The sequence below is a fragment of the Microtus pennsylvanicus genome, chromosome 10 (assembly GCF_037038515.1).
Source record: "Microtus pennsylvanicus isolate mMicPen1 chromosome 10, mMicPen1.hap1, whole genome shotgun sequence".
NCBI classification, from domain to species: domain Eukaryota; kingdom Metazoa; phylum Chordata; class Mammalia; order Rodentia; family Cricetidae; genus Microtus; species Microtus pennsylvanicus.
Genome location: NC_134588.1, coordinates 96,813,222 through 96,823,226, shown reverse-complemented (window position 1 = coordinate 96,823,226; position 10,005 = coordinate 96,813,222).

The window sequence follows — 10,005 nt, the reverse complement described above, 5'->3', positions numbered from 1 at the left end:
GAATGTGCGTTCCCGATAGCCCTGAAGTGGCTAGCTCAAGACAGTCCACCTTCACTAACTGCTTCCGTAGTCCCAGATGGTCCCCCAAAATATAGACATCAACTGACACAGCCTGCTCTTCCTTGACCAACAATCCAGCTCCCCGAGTCCCTAACAACCACACCCCAGTATCAGCAGGAAGAAGCCAGAGAAATGATGCCCACTTAACTAACACCCAGTGATCCAACAGCAAGACTCAAAAAGGTGGGAATGATGGTTTTTAGCAGGCCCGAGCATGGCAAACATGGCACCAACAGGCTTTGTCTTTCACCCTTTTCCCCCTTGCTAAAAACCATTAGATTGCATTCCTAAAGCTAGTTTCCAGGGTCCATTCCCTTATTTGGCCACTGACTCATTCCTGAGACAAAACACCAAGGTCCAACAATCCAAATTCATTAATTTGCTATACTGGGTGATTTTGTGTGTCAACTTGACACAAGCTAGAGTCATCAGAGAGGAAGGAGCTGAGCTGAGGAAATGCTTCCTTAAGACCCAGCTGTATGGTGTTTTCTTGTTTAGTGATCAATGGGGGAGGGCCTAGCCCATGGTGGGTGATGCCATCCCTGGGCTGCTGGTCCTGGGATCTATAAGAAGGTGGGTTGAGCAAGTCATGGGAAGCAAGCCAGTAAGCGGCAACACCCTCATGGCCTCTGCATCAGTTCCTGTCTCCGGAATCCTGCCCTGTTTGAGTTCCTGTCCTGACTTCCTTCAGTGATGAACAGCAATACTGAAGTGTCAGCCAAATAAACCCTTTCCTCCCTAACTTGCTTTTTGGCCATGGTGTTTCATTGTAGCAATAGAAACCCTAACTAAGACAATGTCCAGTCAGGATTTACCAACTCACCCTAGCACAGAGTTGACCCTTTCTCCTTAAAACCTGCCCTTGCGAAAACCACCTGATTGCTTGCCACTGCTGCTTGCTCTCTGCCTTGGCAGCACCCTGCTGCCTCTCCAGGACAATAAGGTCTCCTTTGGGCTGAGGATTTGGTGTCTGGCTGTGTCCTGCACCACCTCTGAGGGGGCTGCACTCCCTTACACACAGTATCCACCATGAGTTGAATTCGGTTGAAACTTAAGTTCATCTCTTAACTTCCATAAGCTCCACCTTGATTAGAAGGTCATGATACTTTTGGGGGTCCCCTGGAATCAACATCAATTCAGAGCCAGAGTTTAGTAGGCTCCCAGAAGTCTGATCATTTTCTTTCTGCTAACACTCAGTTATCTTGGTAGAAGGCAGTAGGTTCTTCTTTTCTGTAGTGTAGCAAAATCCTTTCTCAGAGGAACTTGACTTCCCCTTACTCAGTGTTTTCTGGTCCATAAAGGACTTAAGTCTGCTTGGTGGGTTGAATAGGTGTGGCCCCATAGACTCACGTGTTTGAATGCTTGGCACATAGGGAATGGCACTATTAGGAGGTATGACTTTGTTGGGCTAGGCATGGCTTTGTTGGAAGAAGTGTGTCACTGGGGAGGTGGGCTTTGAGGTCTGGCCAATGTGACAGGTGCTTCTGCTGCCTACAGATCAAGACGTAGAATTCTTGGTTAGGGTTAGCTTACATGCTACTATGAGGATAATGGACTAAACCTCTGAAACTCTAAGCCAGCCCCAACTAAATGGTTTCCTTTATAAGAGTTACCATGGTCATGGTGTCTTTTCACAGCAATGGACATGCTGACTAGGACATCTGCTCAGACGGTGGTGGCACAAGGCTTTAATCCCAGTGCTTGGGAAGCAGAGACGAGCATCTCTGTTGTGGAATATTATTTTAACTAGGTAAAGATGTGTTACATTTGTTTATGCGGCAGAATATGACTTTAACTCTGTAAAGGTGTGCGACATTTGTTTCTGCTGCATTTGTTTAACGATGTAAGGACGTGTGTTTAATTATGTAAGGATGTGTGTTTAATTATGTAAGGATGTGTGTTTAATTATGTGAAGATGTGTTGCATTTGTTTCACCTTGCCTGCCTAAGGCACCTGATCGGTCTAATAAAGAACTGACTGGTCAATAGCTAGGTAGAAAAAGGATAAGTGGGACTGGTGGGCAGAGAGTAAATAGGAGGAGAAATCAAGGCTCAAGAAGAACAAGAGAAGAAGGAGGAGAGAATGAGGGACAGACAAGTCCTGGGCCAGAAGCCAGGCAGCAGACAGACATAGAGAAGCAGTGAAAGTAAGATATACAGAAGATAAAAAAGCCCAGGGGCGAAAGGTAGGTAAAGAGAAACGGGTTAATTTAAGATAAAAGAGCTGCCAGAGATCAGACCTTTGTCAGTTGCGGGGGTCTGAAAAAGCATGGGATAAAACCGGACTCGCTGAACATAGCCGACAATGAGGACTACTGAGAACTCAAGAACAATGGCAGTGGGTTTTCGATCCTACTGCACGTACTGGCTTTGTGGGAGCCTAGGCAGTTTGGATGCTCACCTTACTAGACCTGGATGGAGGTGGGTGGTCCTTGGACTTCCCACAGGGCAGGGAACCCTGATTGCTCTTCGAGCTGATGAGGGAGGGGGACTTGATCGGGGGAGGGGGAGGGAAATGGGAGGCTGTGGCGGGGAGGAGGCAGAAATCCTTAATAAATAAATAAATTAAAAAAAAAAAGAGCTGCCAGAAACAAGCCTGAACTAGGCCAAGCATTCAAAATTAATAGGAAATCTCTCTCATGATTTGGGGAGCTGGTTGGTGGTCCCTCCCAAAAAGCTTGGTACACATCTCTGAGTTTAAGGTCAGCCTGATCTACAGTGAGTTCCAAGAGAGTCAGAGCCTGGGCTACCCAGTGAAACCCTGCCACCCCTCTTCCTGCCAAAAAAAAAAAGTCTCTAGTGTGGAAATTGGTTGTGGGGCCATGATGCTCCATTGCTGTGATGTATGGTCGCTTTGGTTCATTTGCTTTGGAGTTTTTCTGTGTCGTTTTGGGGACACCATGATCAACCAGCTAGTGCCATAAGTCTACATGAGTCAGACATTGCGATCACCGAGTGGCCTCTATTGCCAGTACAGTAGGAAGTCTGCTCATCTTATGCTGCCGCGTGGCCCTGGCCACTCTGGACTCCGTTTCACTTACATTTTCTGGTTACGCAGCTGCAGTTCCCATGGAAACGCCTGGCATATAGGGCAGAGCTCAGGTGTGTTGGCGCCTGCTTGTATGTCTTCCCTCCTGGGGTAGTGTGTTTTACCCAGAAAATGCATTCCAGCATTCAAGTTCTCTGGTCTTTGCCTCCCCCCATGGTTAAGCCTATGGCCCCAGCGTTTCCAGCTCACTCATAATCGGTGTTTGGATCTCGACTTCAAATATAGCTGAGCCATCACATTGAGATTATTGGCACTTTGTTTTTTGTTTGGAGACAGTCTCTCTCCACATGGCCCTGCCTGCCCTGGCATTCACTAGGTAGATCAGGCTAGCCTTGAACTCACAGAGATCTGCCCCACTTCTACCTTCCAAGCACTGGCATTAAAGGCATGCACCATACTTCCGGAGGCACCTTGTTTTTTTTGTTTTGTTTTGTTTTGTTTGTTAAACTGAGAGACTTTAACGCTAAACTCAGACTGCTCAATGAAGCAATGATGATAAATCTAGCTTAATTCAATTTTATGTTTCTTCCTCCTTTATCCCATACTGTTGGGGACTGCAGACTCTCAGATTCTGAATTTCCTATGACCCTTTGCCTGCCGGAGTAGACAACTTGTTTTCCTGTCCTTGCAGCTGCTCTGGGCACGAGACCCTCAGGAGTTCTTGATGGCAGGGGAGTGGTTTCTGGTGGGCTTGCAGCTGAAAAATCCCGAGAGCTAGAGCGTGGCCATTAGTCAATGAGAGCCCTATATAAGCTGCCCTGGAACACAATAAAATTGGCATTCTTGTTTCAAGGATGACCTGTGTCTGTCTGTCTGTCTCTGTCTGTCTCTGTCTCTCTCTCTCTGTCTCTCTCTGTCTCTCTCTGTCTCTCTCTCTCTCTCTCTCTCTCTCTGTCTCTCTCTCTCTGTTTCAGTCTCTCAAACTGTCCCGTGGTGCAGGCAACACACCATACCCCTAAAAATCATTCCTATGCGTATTCCCTAGAGCTCAAAAATTCTTTTGTGGTGTAGTCCTCCTGTATAGGGGTCACATTGTACCTAACTTCTAGGGGCCTGTATTAGTCAGAATTCTCTAGAATCACAGAACTTATGGAATAAATCTCTCTCTCTCTCTATGTATATATACATATACTATACACACACATATAAATATATAAATTTATTGGAATGACTTGCAGGCTTCAGTCAAACAATGGGTAGCTATGAATATAAAGTCCAAGAATCTAGTAGCTGCTCAGTCCCATGAGGCTGGGTGTCTCAGCTGGTCTGCATATTCTAGAATCCTGAAGAAGCAGGTTTCAATGCCAGTGAGGGAACGGATGTGCTGACTAGGCAAGGGCAAGCAGGTGAAGAAAGAATATTTCCTTATTCCACTGTCCTTACATAGGCTTCTGGCAGAAGCTGTGGCCCAGATTAAATGTGTGCCTTCCAGCCTCAAGATCTGAATCAAAGGCATGTTGTCTCCCTGCCTCGAGGTCCAGATCACAAGGGTGCCCTCCATTTCTGGACTGTAGTTCATTCCAGATATAGTCAAGTTGACAACCAAGAATAGCCATCCCAGGGCCGAGGCAAAGAGAGATGTGGAGGAAGGTCATTGCTGTGTCCACATATAATGCAGTAGTATCAGCCCACACACTGACAGAGGGTGATTCTGCACCAGATGGGCGTGGGACTGGGATGGACGTCACTTCTGGTAAACTCATCAGCCACCGAGTGTCCGATGGCCACAGCCTTTCCCCAGTTACAGGACCCCAGTCTTCCAATATCTTCACTTTATGTGGCTGCTTTGAGCAGATAAGTCGGCTGCATGATGAAGGCAGGACACCCGATTGCTTGTCAGCAGCTTCAGCTCTGGGCTGCAGGAGAGGCTCTCTGTAAGATACACTTTGAAGCCTTGGGGGTATGGCCAGCCTTTTGACACTGCCACAAGATCTCACCTACAAAGTCCATCCTGGAAAAAAGCACATTTAAACAAACCAACCACAAAAATGTCTCAAAGTTTTAAGTAAGTTTATGATTTTGTATTGGATTGTGTTCATAGCTATCATTGGCCACGTGAGGTTCATGAACTATGGTTGGCCATGTCTTCATTCTGGAGCTGGGAAACTTGCTTATCTAAGCTTATTTCCTTCCTTTGTTTCTTTATTCTGTCAGCAATCAGCAATTGTATCCTTAGTTTCCCCAGAGTGTTCCACAGATGATGTGGAGTCGTTAAATTCCTTGCCTCTCACAAATCTTGAATCAGGAGTTGAGAATGCATTTTTCTCTGTGTGATTCTTTTAAGACTGTGTGTAACCATTAACTCTAGACTACGAGGAAGATTTAGGAAATGTTGGTTGTAGCATAGAGAACCCACCAACCCTTTAGAGAAGGCCACCCTTACAGCTCTTCCTAGACCATGGTGATGCATAGATGTGAAGGGCTATTTCCAGAGCAACACAGCCATGTCTTCGTCAGGTCAGCCATGCCTGCTTGCAGGAGATCACCACCATCGGGCCTGCTGTTGATGGTCCTCCAGAGAAGGAAGGGGTGGGGCCATTACAGCCCCCTCTCAGCCAGGCCTGCTGTTGATGGTCCTCCAGAGAAGGAAGGGGTGGGGCCATTACAGCCCCCTCTCAGACGTCAGCAACTCCCACACATTTGTATGCAATTCTGATTTTCTTTTTTTGAGTGTGGAGTTTATTGAAAGAAGGGTAAAGAAGAGGGAAGAGAGAAAGAGAGAGAGAGAGAGAGAGAGAGAGAGAGAGAGAGAGAGAGAGAGAGAGAGAGAGAGAGAGAGAGAGGCTTACCTCTTCAGAAAACCAGGGAGAAGAGCTGCAATTCTGATTGTGCAAACCCTGACTGCATTTGCATAGTGTCTAGGTATCTAGGTTGAGGAAAGTTAACTGAGAAAGGACTGCATCTTTTTAGTTATAGGGAAGCCATCATACATACTGAAGGCTTCTAAGTGGAGCTGCTTTGGGCTCCCCAGGCTCCTGTAAGCAGCTGTTTGGCCATGTTTACGTGAGCAAGCCCAGTGAACTCATTGATTCCCCAGGCAGAATGTGGAGTTGTACTTCACACTTGGGACCATGTAAGGAGAGGGTTGATGTTTACACCTCCCCAGAGAAGGACTTCTCACAAGAGCAGAGGCCTCTAGTTGCCTCTGGTCAGATTCTAAAGCATCTTTTTTCTTATGTTCTTGCAAGGGAAGAATTCACACCGTCAGTCAAGAGTTTAACTGGGGCAGGCTGGCATGACGGCTCACTAGGAAAAGGTGGTTGTGTGTAGGCCTGGCAATCTGAGTTCAATTCCTGCCTACTACCAGTACATTTTTTTTTTTTAAATAGGGTTTCTCGGTGAAAAAGCCCTGGCTGTCCTGGAACTCACTCTGTAGACTAGACTGACCTCAAACTCAGAGGTCCACCTGCCTCTGCCTCCCAAGTGCTGGGATTAAAGACATGCACTACTACCACCCAGCTTCAAATCTATATTAGGGTCTTCAGAGGACCAGAACTAGCATACTGTAGCTATAAGATTTACCAGGTTAGTTTGCACTAAAGGGCTGTGTAGCCCTACATACTGTGGAAGGAGGTAACCTGGTAGTTCACAGCCCATGGAGCTGGATGCCTCTAGTCCCAGTCCAATGCCAGGGTCTGGAGCTCCCCGGAGAGCTGCAGATACAGTCCACAGTAGAAGGTTAAGAGCTGAAGTCTGAGGGCCAGGACAAACTGCCTTCCCTTGTATCTGGCTGCCCCTTGGAAGCTATGGCCCGCTGTGGGGGCAGGCCTTCATCTGTTTATTTTCTCTGAAAGCATCTTCACAGACACCCGCAATCGTGTCTTCTGGGTGATTCCCAAACTCATCAAATAGACAATAGCAACCATCATAGGTATGAAGCGCCTCCCAGTGACTTGCAATTGCTTCCTGGGCCCACAGCTGGTGGCAATGTTTAGGGAGGTTCTGACAATGTGCAGGCAGAAGTAATAGTTGCTGGAGTATATCTTGTCAATAATCAGAAGGTATACATCAAAAGTGGGAGAGGTCTGTCTACACGCAGCAGACATGGGCAGTGCCACCCGACAAAGATGTGAGTAACAAGAACTACACCCCAGTGGGAATGTCAAATCCACACGGCGAAGCATTCACTGCCTCAGGTGGCATGGATAAAGTATGGACTCTGGTGTTAGGATAAATCGTGTATCCTGCAGGACGTGAAGTGCTTTGATCTTTCTGGCCTGTTTGGGGAAGAAAAATAGCCAGTCCTCAGCTGACCCGTGAGAGAAACTTTCCAATTTGTGCCAGGTTTAGGACTACTTGGTGTCATGTCCAACACTCCAGCCGAGCCTGCATGTTATCATCACAGAGGACCAACGTGGTCACAGGTTTCTCCAGCGTTAACAGATTTGTGGAAACACTGGTTTGTACCTGTGTGGGAGACGGATGTGCCACAGTGCGCATCAGAGGAGAACTTGTCAGTACTCTCCATCACGAGGGTTCAGGGGATGGAACTTGGTTTGTCAGGCTTGGCAGCAAGCTCCTTTACCTGCTGAGCCACCTCACACTTTAATTTTGAATTTATTCCTTCAAACTTTGAAAGTTTCACTAGGTTCTGCTGCTCACAGTTTTGAATCATAATATTCACAAGTGTCATTCTACTAGATTTTCTCTTTTTAAACTACTTTTTCAATGTTGAGTGTTATCTTTCCCATTGGCTGTGTGAGAGGTTAGTATGACTTTCATCTCTCTGATTCCCTTAGTTATGAAAAATATTTTAAGGCAAAGCTCTGAGAAATTTCATTATGTGATATTAGAAGAGAAAAATTGAATCATGGAGTTCTGTTTGATTAGCAGATGGAGAGAGGACTGAACAGGATTTTATTTAATAAACGTGTAATAAGAGTATATTGTTTTTCTACATCAGTAAGTTTTAACACATACATTCCTAGCAGTTCCTAGAGAGATCCTCACAACCGCAGACATGCCTTACAGCGTTCACAAAGTATTGCTCATCAGAGTGAGAAATCTGGAACAGTTCAAACATCCAGCCAAGGGAGAACGTGTAAACAGAATCATGGTGCGTGTACAGTACAGTAGGCTACAATACAGTGGTGGAAACAAGTTAGAACTATACATATTAATATGCATGAGTTATAAAAATAGAGAATTTTAAAACCATGGCATATATATGATTTCATTTATACAAAGCTCAAAAATAGGCGTATGCAGGTGATAACCATAAAGAAAAAACTGAAGGGACAATGTACACAAACTTCAAGATGGTGGTTCCCCTTCTGGTGGAAGGAAGAGGTAGTGATGGGAGAGGGACCTAGACATGTTTTCCAGGTCTGTTATTTAAGTCAAGTGGTAGGTACAGAGTGTTATTCATTTTATTATCCTTTAAACTGTACATACAATTATATACACCCCACCCTTCATTTTTCACACAGTGCTGGGACGAACTCCAGGCTTTGCAAATACTAGGTAAGTGCTCTACCACTTGCTATACTGGGAGCTACGTGCCCAGCCCTAAATTCTATTGTATACACCATTCAAAATCAAGGTGATTTTCAAAACAGTGCCTGGGACATGGAGCTGGCAAATTTTGGTTGTGGAGACGGGCAAGGTTTCACTTAGTCATAGCAGGACTCAAGGGACATTGTAGAGATCCCCTGTGTCACCTACTGATAGGAAAGAGGGGTGTGGGAAGTAACTGTTAGAGACAAAGTTTGGAGAGGTGGCGGGGAGCATTTGATGAAAGTAGGAAGCACCTCCCATATTAGCACAGTGTCTCTGGAGACAAATTTAGTGAGTCTGTAGATTGGGAGATGAGAGGCCAATTGACCTGACATCTTTTTACTGAGGCATCAAGTGAGGGTCTCAACAGAGATAAATGTGGAACATGTCGGGGCCACAAGGAGGGAGGAGGCATGAGGGCCTACAAGGGGAAGCTAACTTCCAAGGAACTGAAAGTAGGTCATGGTGCAGTGATGAGTGCCCGCTGCTTTGTGGACAGAAACGTAAGGCCAAGCCAACCCACAGAGTAGCAGTTAGACACTGGGAATCTAGATCCCGATCGGGCAAGCCAGCCAGATAATAAAGGAGCACTGAAGTAGCAGAGGGACCTAAGGAGCAAAGGACTTAGTTGCTGGCCATGGGATTTAGTTTGGGTGAGAGGAGAAATAGGTGGGTTTAGGGAGGGGATGTTAGTAAGTGCTAGGTATAATGGCTTTGGGATCTTGCAAAGGCCAATGACTTCTTGTAGCACAGTGGACCAGGGTAAATCTAAAGTTAATGGTCAGAAATGCTTGGAACAAAGATTCCAGAAGTGACCAGCCATGGCTCATGCCTTTAATCCCAGCACTCAGGAGGCAGGGTCAATCTCTAAGTTCGAGTCTACAAAGTGAGTTCCAGGACAGCCAGGACTACACACAGAGAAAACCTGTCTTGAAACAGAAGATTCCAGAAATGGTTTAGAACATTCCCAGTGGTAGGGCTAAGGTTTCAGTTCAGGGTTGAAGAGACAGGGAGACTGGGACCCCCAGTGGTTATTAGCTGGGGAAGGATGGTGAGACTTGGGGTAGAATGACAAGCACGATGACGGAGGAGGGGGCTGGCAACTGGGGGGAAGGGTGCCAAGATGACAGAGGCAAATGGCACGGGTCACCTGTGTGGTGTAGTCACTGGGAACGAGGAAGGCTGCAGGGGAAGACATTAAGAGCAGAAGCGTGTGAGGCAGCACGTAGCATCTGGCAGAACTGGACAGCGCAGGCTCTGTAGTAGAGAAATGACAGAAGCAGAAATGGAGAACACAAAGGTTTAGAGGGCTTCTCAAGGGACAGCGTGTGGCTGAGAGATGCTTCTTGGAATATCCCAAGAGTCACCTGGAGCAGTTTTGCCTGCCACGCTTCAAGTGTC